The sequence below is a fragment of the Terrapene carolina genome, unplaced genomic scaffold, assembly GCF_002925995.2.
Source record: "Terrapene carolina triunguis isolate 2854851 unplaced genomic scaffold, T_m_triunguis-2.0 Scaffold838, whole genome shotgun sequence".
Taxonomy (NCBI): domain Eukaryota; kingdom Metazoa; phylum Chordata; order Testudines; family Emydidae; genus Terrapene; species Terrapene triunguis.
This window is the reverse complement of record NW_020665189.1, coordinates 5,843,022-5,865,440: the sequence shown is the minus strand read 5'-3', so window position 1 is coordinate 5,865,440 and position 22,419 is coordinate 5,843,022.

Below are 22,419 nucleotides of genomic sequence, written 5' to 3'. Positions count from 1 at the left end.
TTTCTGGCTCTGAAATCCAAATAATGAAGATTCTACAATGGAACTTTCTGTAGTTAACAAATCTATTGATGATGCATGAACCAGAATAGACTCCAGCTCACTATTGCATGGCTGTGTTGGTGCTCTAGAATGTAACAGGATTAAAAAGTAGTAAGATTTTCCTATTGTTATTCTACATTTATATTGGGGTAGTACCTAGAGGGGAGCCTGGCCAGGGCCCTATCGTTTTAGGTACTGTACAAATAAATAGTGAAGGATTGTCCCTGCTCCGCAGAGCTAATCTGGTCAGCAAATATGACTTGGAATACACAGAGATGGCACATAGATGAGGACAGAGAACATAAGAGTGGCTGATATGAGAGCCATGATATTTGATTTGTCTCATACCCCTAAAGACATAAAACTTAAAGAAGTTACAGAAACAAGTTAAATCCTATCAATTCCTGGCTTCTGAAGGAAATGCAAACTGCTTTGCAGTCTGTCTCTGAGACTCAGAGAGAGAGCTTTCTTCTTGCTAACCCTTGGCTCCACTTTCACCACCATTTCATACTTATTGTTCTGCAAGTGTCTTTGAAGCTGATCACCTCATGTGTGCACAGAACAGAGGTAACTTTTTCCAATTGTGTCTTATCGCTGCGTCTCTTTTCTTAGCATTCTAACAATGGCCCTGCAGGTTGCATGGGCCCATAAAGATTGGCTTTTGCGCACTAGGTTGAGAAGTTCATCCTTTTTATATCTGTGCATATAAGCATGTTACCATTTCCCCCCAAATATAGAACAAAATCCTGATTTGTTGTGCACAGGTGAGCCGAAGGAGAAGAGTGTACAAGAGTAGGTCAGAATATGGATTCTGGGCTCCCCTGAGCACAAGGTAGGGCCCAGCTAACACAGGTTCTGGGTGTGGCTGAGTCCTCATAACCCCAACAAGGCTGGGCCCAGGATTCCTGGGGGGCTCAACCCCAACCTTGTCGGGGTCACTTAGGACAGGGGCTAGCATCACTCCGGGGTGCTTTCTCCACACTGGACGCTTTCCTAACCTACTGATCATTTCATACAGTTCATAGCAAATACAATTTATTAAACAGCAACCAATTTTAAAAAATAAGGAAAAAATGGGAAAGGTTAAAGGAAAACACATCACCCCGCTCTGTGGCATGGGGGACATCACAAATAGCCATCGCTGGAATGAAAAGGAAGTTCAGTCTGTTCCTCACATGTCCCAGGCCTCCTGCTCAGGCCCTGGCTGTGCTGCAGGGATGCTGCGGGTTGGACACTTGCTCTGGTGGTGGCCACACGCCTTCAGGCTCTAGGTGGCAGGACCTTTCTTCCCAGCGTCAGCCCCCCGCCCCCATCAGGGTTATGATCCCCCTCACTTCTGCCCTGCAAGACTTCTTGGCTTGTGGGGTCCCCCTGTGCTAGGCCCTCTGCCCAGGGTCCCCCCTCGCTCTCCCCAGCTGCTCACTGCATCCAGATTTGGACTGCTCCAGACCCAGTGTTGCTGCTGCTCTGCTTCCCGCTTCCTGGACTACTTCTCTGGCCCTGGTTGTTGCAGCTTCCCTCCCAGCACAGATCTGCTCTCTGGGCTGCTTCTGTGGCTCTGCTCCCAGCACAGGTCTGCTCCCTGGGCTGCTTCTCTGGTTCTCTCTGGCCAGCATGGCTCTGCTCCCAGCTCAGCTCAGCCCCAGTCTGTTCCAGGCAATTCCAGCTCACATGGAGGACGGGACCCCCCTGGTCTACTGACTCCCTGATTAGCCTGCCTGCCCTCTCAATCAGGCTGACCTGGAGCATTGGTCTCTCTCCATTGCCCCTGGGGACTGTCAGTCCCAGGGTCCTGATTTCCCCTTTCGCCTTTTCTTTTGGTACTAGGAGCTAGCCAAGCAAAAAGCCCCACTGAGTAAGGGGGCAACAGTCTCCGTGCCGTCAATGGATATCCCACACTGCTTTGCAGTTGACTATTACTGATGTCTGTTTATCTGTGTGCCCTCCCCTCCTCTGGTGTCAAGTTCCCAGGATGTCCCCTCCCCTATTTAAAAGCTGGCCTGGGGCCATATTTTTGCCCATTTGCTCCTGAATTCGAGTGTATCAGTAATAGTGTGATACTACAGCAATTCTACCCCACAAACCCCACAACATGCCTCATGCTGCTGTTTGGAACCATGCTGACACCCTGGATCTCATGGCTATCTCAGGACAAGTGCTGGTGCAGGAGGCTCTTGCTGCCTGCCACTGTAATAAAGACCTGTTTGTGGACATTGTAAAGCAGATGTGGAGGGCGTGATTGGGATGCCCACCAGTGCCAGACAGAGACCAAGTAGCTCAAGTGGGCTTCATTAAAATGAGGTGATGCGAGGAAAACGTTGGGCAGGGGACACAGGACTAGTTTGTTTTATGAAGAATGGGACAGGATTTTACAGTTATAGAACTGCCCATCCCAGTTTTTACATCTTGCTGCTAGCTCTCCTTCCCCGCCAGCCCCCAGGACAGCTGGCAACACTCACTGGCACATGAGTGGGACAAGGCCAGAGAACTGTCCCCTGAGAGCCAGGATCTGCTTGGGACTCAGACCAGCTTGAAAGCCAACCAGATTCCTGTCCTAGCCCAACGCAGCCTGATTCCTGCCCTGCATTGGCTGAGCCCAAGCCCCAGCCAGCAAGCCAGGCCAGGACCAAAGAGGAAGATCCTCCGGAGGGAATCTTTGGCAGGCAAGTACTTATCTTTACAATGTATTATTAGGATTAACTGTGCTAGCTTCTGTTACAGGTGCCCCGTGCCTGCAGTCATTTTATGCAGATGTGAGCTAGCAGCCTCCCTCCCCCGAAGCTCAGTCCTCCCCATCCACATTCCTAAAATGACAGCTGCTCCATCCAGGATCCAGGCCTCTGTTATGTGCTAACGTCCCACCCACCAGCCATTGTTAGGCCTACAGTATTGAGGGCACATAACCCATTGACCCCTTTTCCTGTTCCCTTCCCTCAGCTGCCCTGCCCGGCAAAGCCCTCCCCTGTCGTATAATGGAGGCCGGCAGCATGGCGCAGCCACCACCCCTTCCCCTGGCAGATCCAAAAAATGAAAACATGTATTTGCTCAGAAATCAACCCTTCATGGAGACAGCGGTGTAACTGTGCCTTAGTGGGTCACAACTGAGGATGCCAAATTCAGGATGAACTGCTGAGAAATAGGGCAAACACAACCCAAAACTGGTGGTTATTCTTTTAGAAGATATACTAAAACCAGCCACAAAAGTAAACTCCATGTTTCATCACACTGGCTAACAAGAAAACAAAGGCAGTTTCCTCAGGCATTCTAGTTCTTATATCACCACCAAAAATACTGGATTCAGAGATGAGTGGTTCTTTACAGCCAGTCTCATCAAATAATAGGTTTTCTAATCCCAAAGGACCAGCCACACACCCAGGTCAATATATAACTTAGATCTTACCCAAAAATCACACTGATGCCAATCCTTTAGTATGTAAAATCTAAAGGTTTATTTATAGAAAGAAAGGTGAGAGTTAAAATTGGTTAAAGGAATCAATTACATACAGCACCAAGTATAGATCCAATACTTATAACTTCAAATACAAAAATGATACATGCATACAAATAGCATAATCATAACCAGCAAATCATAACCTTTTCATAGACACCTCACGCGACAATCTTTGTACAATATTAGCTGCAAATATATAACAGTGGTTGCAACAATGATCTATATGATCATATTTTAATCAGATAACTTTACAAGCAGTATGGAAAAAAACATTTGGTCAGTGATCGTAGTTTACATGAGATATACATGCATATTGTGTGCCCAGTGCAGGTACACAAAGTTCTGCTCTCCACGGTGGTATAAATGTTCTGTAACATGCACTCTACCATTCAAACACCACAGGACCCTATTGATTTTTTTTTTTTTTTTGCACTCTCTCTCCCTGCAGGGGAGATAAAGCAGAATTTCGTACAGAGACATTGCTCAATCTTGGTTCACGTTATAGGCAATAGCCGGCTGGCCTCTTCCCCCACTATAGTAAGTACCCTCCACTTCTGGAGGGGGTGGAGACCATGTCGGTGAATAACTTCACAACCTACTGCACTTGTCTGCCCTTTGCCTTTTTGAATAAGGCCTTTCTCTTGCAGAACCAGGTCCACAGATCCTCAGTGTGGGGTAGTCACCTGGCTGTAGAGGTAAGGGCAGAATCAGAGTTGATTGGACTGCTGATGAAAGACTAGCCCCCATCTTTTGGAGACCCTCCCTGTCTTCTGCATCCTGCAGCTATTGGCAGGGTAGTGGAATCCAGCACCTATCATGAGCAAGAGAATTTGTAACAAAACAAACAAAAAAACCTTGAAGGGGTTCTTTGTCTCCTGCATGAAATTACTACAGCACCTTCATGTCATCCCCCCTCTGCTCTCCCCTCACTCACTGCTCAGATAACAAGTGAGGGAGATGGTGGAGAAAGGTCCAAACAGGAGACCTAGGCTGTGTCCCTCCAGAGGGTGCAGGAGTGGTTTGTGCCTTGTGCACTCCAGCCACTACATCCGCTGGGCCAGAAAGGTTTCGCTTTGGCTGCCATATCCTGACCCAGGAACTGGTTCCCCAGGAGTTCCCCACCAGCGGGGATCTGACAGCTGGGCCACAAATGTCATGAAGGATGGTGGAAAGATTGAGAGCCCTTTGGGCACCGGAGGCAATTACAGCAAAGACCAGTGGTCCAATGTGGAGAAATCCTCCAGAGACAGAGCAAGGAGCAGCCCCTAACACCATTTTGCAGCACAGGTCTGATCATTTGCCTCTCCTTTCCCTCATCAGGCAATTTGGTTGATCTCCTGCCCTTAGCCCCAAGGGAAGTCAGGAATTCTGCATGGAGGGGAGAAGAAGGGACTCTTCCCTGGAGGAAGAAATTCTCTCTTGGCTAGGGAGCTCTCAGATTTGGTGCAAAGAGTGCCTTTATGTCAGAGGCCACCATCTTGTGAGCCCCAGGCAGCAGCTGCAGTGTCCCCTTACAGGCCTTCTACCCACTCTCAAAGGAGCAAAGATAAAAAAGAGATGCCTGTTAGCAGAAGAGATTCTCAGGACTCAGGTTCCCAATCCCCATGTCCCCTAAGGAGTAAAATTAAAAAAGGGAAAATGGGTTCAGGAAGTTACCTTAGAAACTTAAGAGAAAACTGGCCTGTTCTTCTGGGAATAGTAGTTCCTCTGTCTTCTCTTCAGCAGGTGCCAGAGCTAAAAGCTCTGCTGACCAGGTTTTTATACTTGGAAAGAAAAAGCATTAAAAAAAAAAAAAAGAGGTTTATGTGTCGGGTTCTGCTTCATCATAAAATGTATGTTCATCCTCGTCTTCATGGATATCACCAATTAAAAAAGGCTAGGCAATCTGTTCGGTCTAGTTCCAAGAGCGGTTCCATCTGAAAAATGGGACAAGATCAGATCAACAATTACCCTCCTGAGGAGGTGCCTGAGGACATTAGATAAGCACCTTCATGAGCATTCTAGGGATGATCATGTCCTGCACAGGGATAGTGCCTTGGACAAGAATGCAAATGGGACTCTCTCCAGAGTTTCCTGCTGTCCCTTCCCCACCATTTTCTGATTTTTTTTTTTTCCATACTGGATAGTGAATGATCCATCACTTGTGTTGAGATCTCTGGTTTGGTGGATAGGTCCAGAGAAATTCCAGGGAGGGATGGCAATGGTGGAGCCAGAGAGGTCTGTTGGGTAACATGTGGAGCATTCTCTGAGAAGTTGGTAGCCCAAGGAACATGGTCCTTCTTGGAATAATCCCCCCCCCCCCCCCCCCCCGACGGCAATAAAGTATGTGTAGTGAGGAGGCGTGTCCTCCCACAGACCCAGAGGGGGAGGAACCACTCACTGAGCCCTGGTAGGCGGAACCAGGCCACATTCACCCCTCCCACTGGAAGTCAGTGGGCGGGACAGGAAGTATAAAAGGCGGGTCTGGGAGCTCAGTTGTGCTGCAGCTGCCGAAGGAGCCAGATGCCTCCTCCTGAGCTGGGAGACTGCCGCAGGCCCCTGCGGAGCTGAAGAATGGGCAAATCTGCCGGAGCCACCCGCTGACCAAGCCACAGAGGAGTTGCCGGGACTACCATGGGCCTTCTAGCCTGACGACCCTCTATGGATCTAGGTACACCGAGAGGGGGAGGTAGGAAGTAGCGCAGGGAAACTAGACAACACTAGACACCCCACTTGTGGGGTGGCAGTACTCCCCCTCCTTAGGCCAGGAGGCCTGCATCAGCCTACAATCCGCCAAGCTAGGACACTAGGCTCTGTGAATCCTGCCTGAGGCTCCTTGACTGTATCTGGGTACTCCACCCCTGCCTGAGGACTTGTTGCCTGCTTTGACAAAGGGCTTTGGCTCCAAACTGTTTGTTGCTCGACCCTAAATACAGGCCCAAGCTAGAGACTTGTTACCCTGCCCTGACTAAGGGCTTGGACTCCTAATGGTGTTTGCTACTCTGCCCTGACTGCAGGCCAGAGCCCCAGGCTGCGTGTTGCCATGCTAATTCCCCAACGGTGGGCGACACAAGGCAGAGTAGCCACCCATGGACCCAGGGCAGCGGGGACCACCACCAACAACCCACTACAGTATGCTAGCCAACAGCTGGCCCCAGCATTGCCAAAATGGTTATGTTCTGATAATAACAGACAATACGTTGGCAATGCCATATGTACACCTTTGGGATGGAAGGTAGGAGGAAGAGGTTAAGGGATCTAAAAAAAGGAAGCAACATAATTGATGTAGTGGGTGGAGACCCAGCTACAATTTAGGGCCTGGCATATCAAGGGCACTGGCAATGCGAACAGCGGCAGCTCCAGGCACCAGCGCTCCAAGCGCGTGGCTGGGGTGGCAAGCCGCGGGGGGGCGCCTTGCCGGTCCCTGCGAGGGTGGCAGTCAGGCAGCCTTCGGCGGCATGCCTGCGGGAGGTCCGCCGGTCCCGCGGATTCGGCGGCAATTCGGTGGCGAGTACGCCGAAACCACGGGACCGGCGGACTTCCTGCAGGCATGCTGCCGAATCCGCGAGACCGGGGACCTTCCGCAGGCGCACCGCCGAAAGCCCCCTACCTGCCATACTTGGGGCGGCAAAAAAGCTAGAGCTGCCCCTGAATGCAAAGGCCAACTGTCTGAGCAAAAAGAAAAAAAATCAGGTGGAATGGACTCTTGATGATCATTTGGAAGGATGCATCCTGAAAAGTTTTGGAGCTCCAATTCTGGATCTTTTTGCATCCAAGGCAAACCCAGAAGATTCACCAATACTTTGCAAGAAAAAGGGAGCCGGGAGCCCTAGGCGTAGATGCCCTGTTGTTCAAGTGGCCAGAGGGCTTACTTTATGCTTTTCCTCCAGTGCTCATCGCCACCAGGATAATACAGAAGATCAGAAAGGAGGTCTGCCAAACTCATGAGCATGTCAGTGGATCCACTATTGTTCTCAAATCCAATGCCAGATTTGTTATCCCAGTGTCTAGTTCTTCACAAAGATCCAAGCAAGTTACATTTAGCAGCTGGGCATTTGAAAGGAGATTTCTAGAATGAAAGGGTTACTCTTCTGGTCTCATTGAAACTTTATTAGCATCTAGGAAAGAACAAACAAAACAGGACTTACTCAAGGATCTGGTCTAAATTCAAAGACTGGTGTCAACACAGACACATTTTAGCATCATGTAGCCAAAATATCTCATGTTCTGGAATTTACAAGATTGTTCGTTATCGGGTTGCAGGCTAATACCTTCAAAGTTCACATTTCTGCACTGTTTTCAGTTTTGAGTATATGCAGAAAATCTTCCATTTCCCACCAAAAGGGCATATGTTGCTTCACTAGAGCAGTTCAGCTATTCCGCCATCCTAAAGGTACATAAAGCTTGGTTTTGGGATTTGAACGTTGTGCTCAATGCCTTCATGCACATGCCCTTTGAACCCATGAAATCAGTTTCATTGTATTACCTGACTATCCAAATGACCTTTTTGAGTGCTATCACTTTGGCAAAAAGGGTGTCAGAGTTGGAAGTCTTGTCAGTTGATCCATCCTGCTGCATCTTTCACAAAGAAAAGGTGGTTTTGAGAATGGATCGCACCTTTATTCCCAAAAGTAAATTCAGTTTTTCACTGAGCATGAGAGCTCATTGCCTTCTTTTTGTCTTCATCCTTCTCACCCAACCAGAAACTAGGGCATTTGTAGGGTGCAAGGCAAGCCTGAATGCTTTATCTGAAAGGAACAGAGCATGAGCAAAACAGCCTTCCTGATCTTATTTCATCCGAGGAAAAAAGAGGTGCTAAAGGCATCTAGAGCATCAGTCTCACAGTGGATATGCTGGTGCATTGCTGAAGTGTATAGAGCAAAAAGGACTCAATCCTCCAGCGGGCACCAGAGCTCACTCAGTACAAGCGGCAGCAGCATCCTGGGCTCAGAATGGGCAGGGCCCTTATGATGAAATCTGTAAAGCTGCAACTTGGTCATCCCTGCATACATTTACCAAGTTTCACAAGATAGTCTTTGGCTGATGCAAGCTTTGGCAGGCGGGTCCTGCATGCTGTGGTAGTGCCTTCAAGTAAGCGAATCCTTTCTCTCTGGGTACATGTAATAGTGTGGCACCCATATCTCACAAGCGCTCCTTCTAGCCAGGTGTGTCTGCAGTCTTTAAACAGTCCCGGTATTGGGCCATACCCGCAAGGCTTCCTCCCTGAAGGCAATGGTTTCGCCTTCTCTGTGCCTCGCCCATCAGGAATGGCGCTATGCGAGCCACCCAAGTCAACTCTTCCTATCCTGATGCCTTTGCCACCTGCTCAAAGGTCTGGAGGAAAGCCTTAGGTCATCATCTGGTCTGGCCTTTGCCAGGCCCAGAGCCAACCAACCACCAGATCCAACACCAACTCAGTTCCCGGGTATGGCATGAACCAACCGCCCCTGTATCCACACTGGGGATCTGTGGACCTAGCCCTGAGAGAAAATGGGAGAATTTGTGGTTGTTTACCTGAAATTTTTCTCTTCTTTAAAGGGTTAATTCCATAGATCTAGCCCTACCTGAAAAAGGGAGATCTGTTCAATTTATGGCTGAAGTTCTGAGATAGTTAAATTTTTCTTGTTGTTCAGAATTTTTCTTGTTGAGTATTTTTGCAGCATGAGGACAAGAGATTCATTTTTTCTTTCACAGTCTAGCTTTGGAAGCATCTCCAAACAGATGGGGTCTCCAGATGATGGAAGCTAGTCCCTTGTCAGCCACGCAATCAACTTTGATTCTGCCTGTACAGGGGTAGCACTCGCCTCTTGTGACCTCTCCTTGGTGGAGTGTGTATGCGGCCTTTCTCTCTCTATAGCCTCCTTGGGCTCAGGTCCTTAATTAGTCCCATAGTCTTTATATGGTCTCAGCCCTGGTATTGAGCCATACTCCAGGGTGCCCTCCCTGGAGGCAATGTCCTCACCCTCTCTAGGCCTTTCTGGTCCCAGCTCTCCTACTGGGCCACTAAAGAGTTCAGTTCCCCTTCTGGGGTGTATCAAAGTCCTGGTCACTTCCCCAGTGGCCAGTGGAGGTACCCAGGCCAACCCACTACTCTGGGTCCCAGCCCAGGGACTCTATAGATAGCAGTCATCCACCATATCTCTTTATTTACACTGGTTCACTGCTATGACTCTCTAGGCCACTTCCCCATGGCCCCAGCACATTCTTCACCCTTACCTCAGGGCAGGGCCGATGCAAGGATATTTTGTGCCCTAGGCGAAACTTCCACCTTGCACACCCCCCTCCCTTCCCCCCGGAGCATTGCTTATTATAAACTTTCAAAAATGAATACTGCATAATATGGCATTGTTCATTAGAATTAATACACGTTATTGGACTCCATATCTACTCTGGCGACACCATCAGAGGACCCAACCACATCAGCCACACCATCAAGGGCTCAGTCACCTGCATGTCTACTAATGTGATATATGCCATCATGTGCCAGCAATGCCCCTCTGCCATGTACATTGGCCAAACCGGACAGTCCCTATGTAAAAGAATCAATGAACACAAATCGGACATCGGGAATGGTAACATACAAAAGCCAGTAGATGAACACTTCAATCTCCCTGGACATTCTATAACAGATTTAAAAGTCACTATTCTTGAACAAAAAAACTTCAGAAACAGACTTCAAAGAGAAACAGCAGAACTAAAATTAATTTGCAAATTTAACACCATTAATTTGGGCTTGAATAGGGACTGGGAGTGGTTGGCTCATTACAGAAGCAGCTTTGCCTCTCCTGGAATTGACACCTCCTCATCTATTATTGGGAGTGAACTACATCCACCCTGATTGAATTGGCCCTGTTAACACTGGTTCTCCACTTGTGAGGTAACTCCCTTCTCTTCATGTGTCATTATATAATTCCTGCATCTGTAACTTTCACTCCATGCATCTGAAGAAGTGGGTATTTTACCCACGAAAACTTATGCTCAAATAAATCTGTTAGTCTTTAAGGTGCCACCGGACTCCTTGTTGTTTTTATAAAATTAGAATAGCGGATACTCCGTCATACTGGGGGATCAGGTTTGGTGGGGAAGGGAAGCAGACTGGGTTCGGGTCAGTAGGGGATTGGGTTTGGCTGGGGAGCGGAAGGGAAGCAGACCGGGTTGAGTCAGTGGGGTATCGGGTTAGGTGGGGAAGGGAAGCAGAGAGGGAATCAGGTTTGATAGGGAAGGGAAGCAGATTGGGTTCGGTCAGTGGGGGTTCGGATTTGGCTGGGGAGTGCAAGGGGAGCAAACTGGGTTCGGTCATTGGGAGGATCAAGTTTGGCTGGGGAGGGGAAGGGAAGCAGACTGGGATTGGGTGTGGAGGGGGGAGAGGGCGCAATCTGGGTTTGGCCGGGGGACGGCGAGGAGGGTAGGATTCAAAGAGCCACAAGGTGAAATGGGCCCTCTCCTCTCCAGTCCCTGGCATGCAGCAGCGGGCCAAGTGCAATTGCAACAGGGCAATGGGAGCGTGTCACCTGCTTTGCCTTAACGAGTCTGTCCTGCGCCCGGGCTGGAGAGTTGAATGCTGGGCTCTCGCTCTGGCAGGGGGGCGTGGGGCAGGCAGCACTGTGAGGCAGAGAGTGCGCGGCCCTCACGCCAAAGCAGGGTCAGGAGGGTAGAAAGTAGGGTTACCATATTTTAATTTAAAAAAAGGAAGACACTCCACGGGGCCCCGCCCCCGCCCCAACTCTGCCCCCTCCCCTGAACGCTCCGCCCCCTGCTCCTCCCCCTCCCCCTCCTCCTCCCCTGCTTCCCACGAATCAAATGTTCGCGGGAAGCCTGAAACAGGGAGGCAGCAGGTAAGCTGGGGATGGGTCGGGGCGCGGCGCGGCCCAGTACGGCCCCCCCGGCCGAGTGGCTCCCTCCGGCGGCCGGCCGGCCCAGGCCAAGAGGCTCTGGCCCCGGCGTCTCCCACACAGCTCGACTCGGGCCCCGGCCCCTGGCCGAGCACCGCCGGCCCCGGCCCGGCCCCCGGCCCCGGCCTGGCCCTGGCCCCGCACCACCGGCCCCGGCTGAGCACCCCCGGCCACGAAGCGCCACCTGTCCGGGAAAATCTGGACGTATGGTAACCCTATAGAAAGCTGGAGCGCATGGAGGTGGGTTAAAGCAGCTTAGCCGCCCCTCCACGCGAGAGAGCCCGCAGAGCTGCCAGCCACGGCGTCCCTCTCTTCTCTCCTCAGGGAGCAGAGCCTCTGCCTGGAAATCCTGCAGCCCGCTCTCAGAGCATGCCATGTGCAAGCCGGCCCCGGCCTGCACCGCACTGACAGCACAGCTCAGTCCCAGCGGGGGTCTTACACTTCCCGCCGCAAGCTGCTCCACTCTCCTTCTGGCTGCTGTGCAATCTACAAGACAGAGGAGCTATTACTGTAATGTACCTACCAACACAGCAATATCTGTACAATTATCGATTCACAATCAAAGGACTTCACTGGCTTTCTAAATGGCAGGAGTCGGAAAGCAATTCATTGGGAGTGTGGTTCTTATCATATACGTCCTCACTACAGTCTGCAATCTGCAGCCAGCGTCTTGATTGGCGGCGGCGCCCACAAATCTTGGTGCCCTAGGCGGCCGCCTAGTTTGCCTAGTGGTTGCACCGGCCCTGCCTCAGGGCCTTGTCCTGGTTGAATCCCAGCAGCCAGCCCGGAGCTCCTTCTTGCTCCTCCAGCTCCAGCAAGGAACTGAACTTGTTCTGGCCCTGCAGCTCTTTTTACACTAGCCTGCTGGGCCCTGATAGGCTGCAAGGGAGGCAGCCACTCTAGGCCGCTTGGAGGACCCCACTCTGTCTTTTTCTATGACGGGGTGTGGTAAGACTGCAGGGCCCTCCAGAGGGCCTCAAAGGGTCTGGTACAGTCCATCACACTGTGCTATAGGAAAAATGGCTTGAAATTGGACACGCAGGGGTATTTGAAAATCGTACATTGAATATGCTCAGTAAAAAATGTTGCTAAGTTGTAAGATGCATATCTCAGGAGAGAAATTTCTTACAGAATTTCAGTGCATGTGCATGTAATGACCTCTCCTTCTCCCATGGGTTATCATCAGCATTTGAACTCAGAGCATTCAGCACTAAGAACCAGATTTTTAAAGATATTTAGTCTTTTAATTTACTTTGAATGGGACTTAGGCTCCTATGGGTAGGATTCACAATGGAGACATAGGCTGAGCATTGTAGCATCTCACTGTTGGCGCCCTACTGCCCAATAAAATTCACAATTCCAACGTAGGTGACAAGGATTGGTGTACAATGCATTGAGAGAGTTAGGCACCTAAAACAGGACTTCACAGAAGCCAGTATATTAAGTGTGGAAGCTAGCCAGTAGGAAATGCCAGAGAGGGGTGAGGCCTAAGCCCCACCCCTCAAAGGGGGTATTAAATATTATTGGGCCAGAGAAAGATTGATTGACTTTATAGCCCAGTGGTTAGGGCCTGAAGCTGGGATGAGGGAGACCTACTCCAATGACAATTTAAGTATGGTATACCATACAAAATGGAACAGCTTCAACAGGCGAGAATGAGAAAGACCCACCCCACAGCTGGGAGACCAGAGTTCAAATCATCTCTCTTTTTTACATATACACACAGAGAGAGAGAGAGAGAACAGGGAGGATTTGAACCCAGGTTTTCCAGATCCTTGATGATACCCAATAGCTCAGTGATTAGGGGTATCATCCATTGGCTGTCTTTTGTGCATGGCCAGATCTGATAGATATGCCCCAAGAAGGGTGACCAGACAGCAAATGTGAAAAATCGGGATGGGGGTGAGGGGTAATAGGAGCCTATATAAGAAAAAGACCCAAAAATCGGGACTGTCCCTATAAAATCAGGACATCTGGTCACCCTAGCCCCAAGACAACCTCTGAGCATATCTATTGGATTAGTCCTTGCAGGAGAGAGAGGCAGGGAAATGCCTACTTTGTGAATCTCACTGGAGGTAGGTGCCAAGCAGCTGAGTGGTGTCAGGACCAAGGGGATGTGCACATCCCCACCAGCACAAAGGTAGGCACCAAGGGGACTTTACCAGTGGCAATTTAGGCCTTACTGAGTTTAGGTACCTACAGCATTAGGCAGTAGCTGAGCAGGGGATTTGAGGATCTAAATTTTGAATGTAGACACCGTATGTGGAAATTAGGTGCCTATGTCCTTCTTGAGAATGACACCCTCTAAATGCCTAAGTCACTTCTGAATATGGGACTTAATGGTCACAGGCCTGGTCTACACTACGAGTTTAGGTCGACTTTAGCCGCGTTAAATCGAATTAAGCCTGGACACGTTCACACGACGAAGCCCTTTCTTTCGACTTAAAGGGCCCTTTAAACCGGTTTCTTAACACCACCTCCGACGAGGGGATTAGCGATAAAACCGGCCTTAGGGGGTCGGAATTGGGTGTGTGTGGACGGAATTCGACGTTATTGGCCTCCGGGAGCTATCCCACAGTGCTTCATTGTGACCGCTCTGGACAGCACTCTCAACTCAGATGCACTGGCCAGGTAGACAGGAAAAGCCCCGCGAACGTTTGAATTTCATTTCCTGTTTGCTCAGCGTGGAGAGCACAGGTCGCTCATCAGCACAGGTAGCCGTGATGGAGTCCCAGGATCGCAAAAGAGCTCCAGCATGGACAGAACGGGAGGTTCGGGATCTGCTTGCCATATGGGGAGATGAATCAGTGCTGGCCGAACTCCGAAGCAGTAAACGAAATGGCAAAATATTAGAAAAGGTCTCCAGGGCCATGAAGGACAGAGGCCATAACAGGGACACACAGCAGTGCCGCGTGAAAATTAAGGAGCTAAGGCAAGCCTACCACAAAGCCAGAGAGGCAAACGGAAGGTCCGGGGCTGAGCCGCAAACATGCCGCTTCTACGCGGAGCTGCATGCCATTCTAGGGGGTGCAGCCACCACTACCCCAACCGTGTGCTATGAGTCCCTCAATGGAGAAACACACAGGGAAGCGGGTTCTGGGGATGAGGAAGATGAGCATGAAGATAATGTAAATAGCTCACAGCAGCAAGGAAGCGGAGAAACCAGTTTCCCCAACAGCCAGGATATGTTTATCACCCTGGACCTGGAACCAGTAACCCCCGAACTCACCCAAGACCCTGAGGGCACACAGGGGACCTCTGGTGAGTGTACCTTTGTAAATATTACACATGGTTTAAAAGCAAGCGTGTTTAATGATTAATGATTAATTTGCCCTGGCAATCGCGGCCAGTACAGCTACTGGAAAAGTCTGTTAACGTGTATGGGGATGGAGCGGAAATCCTCCAGGGACATCTCCAGAAAGCTCTCCTTCATGTACTCCCAAAGCCTTTGCAAAAGGTTTCTGGGGAGGGCTGCCTTATCCCGTCCGCCATGGTAGGACACTTTACCACGCCAGGCCAGTAGCACGTAGTCTGGAATCATTGCATAACAAAGCATGGCAGTGTATGGTCCCGGTGTTTGCTGGCATGCAGACAACATCCATTCCTTATCGCTCTTTGTTATCCTCAGGAGAGTGATATCATTCACGGTCACCTGGTTGAAATGGGGCAATTTTATTAAGGGGACATTCAGAGGTGCCCCTTCCTGGTCTGCTGAACAGAAATATTCCCCGCTGTTAGCAATGCGGTGGGGGGAGGGGTGAAGTGATCATCCGAGAATTGGGGGGGGGGGGGGGAAGGGAATTAGTTGGGTTTGTGCTGCATGTTAACCCTGAAACCGCAGCCCCTCCTTTTACATCGCAAACCCATTTTAAATGGCCAACCCAACGGGTCCTTGGTATGGTTAATGATAGCAGTACTCTTTGAAACCATCCCCAGATGTTAAGAAGGTTAAAAATGCCAAAAGACTGTGTCTTACCATGGCTGCCTGCAAGCTGAAATCTGTGACCTGGCACTGCGTGAGTGATCTCTCACACCAAACAGGCAGGCCCTCCATATAAGAGGAAAAATGCGACCTTGTAACGAAAGCACATCTGCTGTGTAATGTGAACAGCAAAATGTAACATAAAAGAGTGTACCCATTGTTCTCTAAAATGTGTCTTTTTTAACCACCTCTCCCTTCTCATCCACCAGCTGCACATGTCTCTCCTTCGCAGAGGCTAGTGAATATTCGAAAACGTAAGCGAAGGACACGTGACGAAATGTTTACAGAACTACAGACTGCCTCCCACGCTGACAGAGCACAGCAGAATGCGTGGAGGCAGTCAATGACTGATTATCGAAAAGCCCAATATGAGCGAGAGGAGAGGTGGCGGGCTGAATCGCGGGCTGAGGAGGAGAGGTGGCGGGCTGAATCGCGGGAGGAACAGAGGAAGTTGCGGGCTGAAGATGAGAGGTGGCGTCAGCTTGCACACAGAAAGCAAGAGTCCATGCTCCGTCTGCTGGAGCATCAAACTGATATGCTACAGCGTATGGTTGAGCTGCAGGAAAGGCAGCAGGAGCACAGACCGCCGCTACAGCCCCTGTGTAACCAACAGCCCTCCTCCCCAATGCTACAGCGTACGGTTGAGCTGCAGGAAAGCCAGCAGGAGCAGAGACCGCCGCTACAGCCCCTGTGTAACCAACAGCCATCCTCCCCAAGTCCCATTGCCTCCTCACCCAGACGCCCAAGAACACGGTGGGGGGGCCTTCGGCCACCCACTCACTCCCTAGATGATTTCCATAGCAATAAGTTTTAAAGTTTTCAATTGGAGTGTGTCCTTTTCCTTTCCTCCTCCCCCACCCATCCCGGGCTACCTTTCCAATTATCCCCCTAGTTGTGTGATGAAGTAATAAAGAATGCATGAATGTGAAGTAACAATGACTTTATTGCCTCTGCAAGTGGTGCTTGAAGGGGGGAGGGTAGTAGGGGAGGGTGGGGTTGTAGGTTTACAGGGAAGTAGAGTTAACCGGGTGGGGGGGGGGCGGAGATTTCATCAAGGAGAAACAAACAGAAGTTTCAAACCGTAGTCTGGCCAGTCACAAAACTGGTTTTCAAAGCTTCTCTGATGCGCACCGCGCCATGCTGTGCTCCTCTAACCGCCCTGGTGTCTGGCTGCGCGTAATCAGCGGCCAGGCGATTTGCCTCTACCTCCCACCCAGCCATAAATGTCTCCCCCTTACTCTCACAGAGATTGTGGAGCGCACAGCAAGCAGCAATAACAATGGGGATATTCTTTTCGCTAAGGTCTAACCGAGTCAGTAAGCTGCGCCAGCGCGCTTTTAAACGCCCAAATGCACATTCCACCACCATTCGGCACTTGCTCAGCCTGTAGTTGAACAGGTCCTGACTCCTGTCCAGGCTGCCTGTGTATGGCTTCATGAGCCATGGCATTAAGGGGTAGGCTGGGTCCCCAAGGATCACGATAGGCATTTCAACATCCCCAACGGTTATTTTCTGGTCCGGGAAGAAAGTCCCTTCCTCCAGCTTTCTAAACAGAGCAGAGTGCCTGAAGACGCGAGCATCATGTACCCTTCCTGGCCAGCCCACGTTGATGTCGGTGAAACGTCCCTTGTGATCCACCAGGGCTTGCAGCAGCATTGAGAAGTACCCCTTGCGGTTTATGTACTCGGTGGCTTGGTGCTCCGGTGCCAAGATAGGGATATGGGTTCCGTCTATCGCCCCACCACAGTTTGGGAATCCCATTGCAGCAAAGCCATCCACTATGGTCTGCACGTTTCCCAGAGTCACTACCCTTGATATCACCAGGTCTCTCATTGCCCTGGCAACTTGGATCACAGCAGCCCCCACAGTAGATTTGCCCACTCCAAATTGATTCCCGACTGACCGGTAGCTGTCTGGCGTTGCAAGCTTCCACAGGGCTATCGCCACTCGCTTCTCAACTGTGAGGGCTGCTCTCATCCTGGTATTCTGGCGCTTCAGGGCAGGGGAAAGCAAGTCACAAAGTTCCATGAAAGTGCCCTTACGCATGCGAAAGTTTCACAGCCACTGGGAATCGTCCCACACCTGCAGCACGATGCGGTCCCACCAGTCTGTGCTTGTTTCCCGGGCCCAGAATCGGCGTTCCACGGCATCAACCTGCCCCAGGAACACCATGATTTCCACATTGCTGGGGGCTGTGCCTTGTGAGAGGTCTAGGTCCATGTCCATTTCCTCATCACTCTCGTCGACGCGCTGCAATCGCCTCCTCCTCCTCCTCGCCTGGTCCTGGTTTTGCTTTGGCATGTCCTGGCTCTGCATATACTCCAGGACAATGCGCGTGGTGTTCATAGTGCTCATAATTGCCGCGGTGATCTGAGCGGGCTCCATGATCCCAGTGCTAGCTATGGCGTCTCGTCTGAAAAAAGGCGCGAAAGTAGTATCTGACGGACCAGGGAGGGAGGGAGGGAGGGAGGGGCGAGTGACGACATGGCGTACAGGTACAGGGAATTAAAATCAAGAAAGGTGGCTTTGCATCAGGGAGAAACACAAACAACTGTCACACAGAATGCCCCCCCCACAAAGATTGAACTCAAAAGCCTGGGTTTAACAGGAGGGAGGGAGGGGGGAAGCAAATGAATACAGAATAAATCTATTTTTTACATCTTAAGACGACGGTGCAGCATGACTGATAGCCCTTGGCATTTTCTGGGTGCTTGGCAGCAAATACTGGGCGCTTGGCAGTAAGCCTTCAGGTCTATTGCACGATCTGATACCCACTGCAATATGACAATGATGGATACCAATTGTAATATGCTATCTACTGCCCAAAAGGCAAGGGGTTGCTGCTGTGTAGCAATCTAGCCCCATGTCTGCCAGCCCCATGTCTGCCAGCACCCAGATCGCCATCGGCCTCTTCTGGGTGCTTAGCAGACAATACTGGGCACTTGGCAGAAAATAGCATACTACGACTCTGCTAACGTGCAATGATTCAACAGGGCACGTGGCAGAAAATGGCATACTACGACTGATAACCATCATTGTCTGCCCGGGTGCCCATGATTGACAGCCACTGCAGTACAACGATGACGGTTACCAGTCGTAATAAACCATCTTCTACCAAAAGGCAAGGGGCTGGTGCAATGCAGCCCTACGGCTGCCAGCCCCACAGCTGCCCGCACCCAGATCACCAATGAAGGCTACCAGTCATGCTGCACCGTCTACCGCCAAAAGACAGTTAGCTGCTGCTGCTGTGTAGCAATGCAGTCCCACGTCTGCCGGCACCTAGATGACATATGGTGACGGTGAGCTGAGCTGAGCGGGCTCCATGCTTGCCGTGGTATGTTGTCTGCACAGGTAACCCAGGTAAAAAGGCGCGAATCTATTGTCTGCCGTTGCTGTGACGTAGGGGGAGGGACCTGACGACATGTACCCAGAACCCCCCGCGGCACTGTTTTGCATCATCCGGGCATTGGGATCTCAACCCATAATTCCAATGGGCGGCGGAGACTGCGGGAACTGTGGGATAGCTACCCATAGTGCAATGCGCCGGAAGTCGACGCTAGCCTCGGTACTGTGGACGCGGTCCGCCGAACTAATGCACTTAGAGCATTTTATGTGGGGACACACACAATCGGCTGTATACAACCGATTTCTATAAAACCGGCTTCTATTAATTCGATCTAATTTCGTAGTGTAGACATACCCTAAGTCACTTAGGCGTTGCATTGCCTAAATACCTTTTAACAATATAAGCCCAGGGCCCCAATTTAACAAGGTACTTAAGCATGGGTCTAACTTGAAGCACATGAATGGTCCCTCCCAGTGAAGTTACCAGGACTTGCTTAAAACTAGGCATATGCTTAAGTACCTTGCTGAACTAGGACCTACAAACATGGGTCTTGACCACTTGAGCTACAGGAATCAGGGCTTTGGAGCTGTGCTCCGGCTGCTCCGTGCTCCAGCTCCGGGTTCCGCTCCAAAGCACTGTCAGGAATAACTCCTCTAGCAGTTATCTTGCCATCTTATGTGGACCAACCACTAGAGGGGGATATGAAACACACTATGTCAGTGTGTTAAATGTGCACTACTTGTGAATTACGCAGTTGAAGATGTGCTTAAGGTGACTTGCAAAAGAAACAAGAAATGAGTTTATGCCCCTTTTCCTTCATTTTGATTTGGAAAGAAGTTCTGAAGTTTTTATTTTTTTCGGCATGTTTTTACATCAGAAATTGAAATCTTGTCAATGCTTTTTTTTTTTTCTGGAAGACTCTGATCAAACTGGGCAACTAGTGATTTTATGACAGAACAGATGCCAAGCAAGCGAAATGTAACGAAGTGAGAGGTGAAATGATCGAGTCACTTGCTGAGCACCCCTGACCCAGTGAATAGACTCATAGACTCATAGACTTTAAGGTCAGAAGGGACCATTATGATCATCTAGTCTGACCTCCCGCATGGTGCAGGCCGCAAAAGCTGGCCCACCCACTCCTGGAGTAATTCTCTCCCTTGACTCAGCTGTTGAAGTCCCCAAATCATGATTTAAAGACTTCAAGTCGCAGAGAATCCTCCAGCAAGCGACCCAAGCCCCATGCTGCGGAGGAAGGCGAAAAACCTCCAGGGCCTCTGCCAATCTACCCTGGAGGAAAATTCCTTCCCGACCCCAAATATGGTGATCAGCTGAACCCCGAGCATGCGGGCAAGATTCTCCAGCCAGACCCTCCGGAAAAAAGTTCTCTGTAGTAACTTTTAATATCCCATCATTGACCATTGTTACTAATTACCAGCGATGGCACGTTATTGACCTATTGACTAAAATCACGAATAGTGTGGGTGCTCAGTACCTTTGAAAATCAAGCGCTAACCCTCTTGTGCCTCACTCTCCTACCTGTGAAATGTAGATCACACTTCCCACAGGAGTGTTGTGGTGATACTTTTATTAATGTCTGAGAGTCACTCAGATACTATGAATATGGGGGCCATATGATGACCGAGACAGAGGGTGATCTAAAGCAGTGGTTCTCAAACTAGGGCCGCCGCTTGTTCAGAGAAAGCCCCTGGCGGGCCGGACTGGTTTGTTTACCTGCCGCATCCGCAGGTTCGGCTGATCGCAGCTCCTGAACAAGCGGCGGCCCTAGTTTGAGAACCACTGATCTAGAGACAGGGGAGTTGTCAAAAAGTCCTGCCTCCTGAGATTTTGGGGCTGTGATTAACCTTCAGCTCTGTCCATCAAGGAGATTCTAGGAGACAGTTGGGCACCTCAAAACATTATCTCCCCCTGCCTAGATGCTACCCCCAGTCCTTCTCCACAGGGACTTTAATGGCTCCCCCTGTGTGGCTGCTTCTAGCAGCTTCCCCCCAGCTTGTGCCTTCCCTTCTCCCCGTTCTTCAGTCCTGGTAAGGAGAAGTTCACACACACTCTTCCACCAGGCAGGATCAGGCTGCAGCCACCACTGTGGGGCTGGCTGGGCAACAAATGAGAATAAACTCTCCACAAAATGAGCACTTGAGACATAGGTGGCGGGTATAATAGGCTAGGGGAGGCTTAGCCTCCCCTGGTGCAGCCACCTCCAGATGCCTGGGCCATGGTGGCCCTGCCTGCACTCTGCATCTTTCCGTCCCTGCTCTGCCTCTTCCCTGAGGCCCCCATAGACACCTGGCTGAGTCCCTCCTCTCCTCCATTCCATCCCCCCTCTGCGGAGGTCCCAGCTGCTCACCTCGTCCCTCCTCTGTGAGGCCCCCCCACTCGCCGTGTGCCTGTGGGCCTAGTGGGGGAAGGGAGTATGGCGAAGAGAAGGGATGTGGTGGGTGATGGGGTCCTTGCGGGGGAAGAGGGTGGAGGAGAGGAGGGATGTGGTGGGCAGCAGCAAGCGGGGCTAGGCCTGAGTTGGAGCAGGGGTGGGGCCGCGGGTGGAAGAGGCGGAACAGGAAGCTAGCCTCCCCCAGGGGAAGCTTCACCTGCTGCCCATGACTTGAGAGTTCTGCCTCTGATGTGCCAGGGCTGGGATTAGCCTTTGGTTCTGAACATCATGCCCTCCCTCAGGGGACAGCTGAGACTCCTACCTGGCATTGTGAACTTTCCCAGCTCCTGAACTTCTCCCCCTTGGAACAATGGAGAGCAGGGAGCAGCAGGGAAGGAGAGCAGATACTCATGCCATCCAATGGGGCCGCAAGCTAGGGATGAGTGTGATACACGGAGAAGTCTGAGTGAGGCTGTTGTCTTCCTCTTTTGCAGGGAATAGGGTCTGTTCCTTAATGGCAACGTGAAGAGGAGGAAAAGGCTAGAGAACGGGGTAAAAAGACAGCAGCAAATAGCCATAAACTGAATCAAAGTAGCAGAAACATCCCAGGAAAGGGAAAAAAACTTTTTTATGAGGTGGTGTGGGTTTTTTTTTTCTTTTCTTTTCTTTAAATCAAGTATCAGGGAAGTAAGGGAAGGCAAAACAGGGAATGAGAACAGGTTTTCCTTAGGGAGAACCCAAATGCAGCACAAAAGCACAGGAATTAATTGGAAATTCACCCTAAACTTGACCACCCGAGAAGAATTTCTAGAACGTTATTGTAGGAAGAATGGGAATTGAAGGCAGTAAGAGAACAATTGATTACTACAGTTCAGCCTTCAGCTCAGGTGACAGTTACCAAGCCACAGTATCAGTTTAGCCACTACCTCCACCAGGACTAGCAGCTCCTTCTGTCACATTGGTGACAAGTGCCGTCAGAACTTTACTTCACATTCTGAACTTGATAACCAGAAGGGCTGGATGAGAAAAAAGTGATCTATTGTTTTGGGAAGGAAAACATGATTTTATCTCTGAAGGCACCATGCCTGCAATATTATGGAGCTTATAGCCCTTAACAATTCCAATAGATGGGGCTAAATTCATCCCCAGATAACTCCATTGATTCCAGGAATTCATCTGGTCTGTTGTGTTAATTAACAGAATTTTAAAGGTGAAGGGTTGCAGAGGTTAATGGTATAAACTGATTAATTTTACAACTACATTGTTAGCAAACTCTCATTGCACAAATCCCAGGTTATATGCAATTCCAGAGCCTGTGTTTGGGGGTTAAAGTAAACAGTG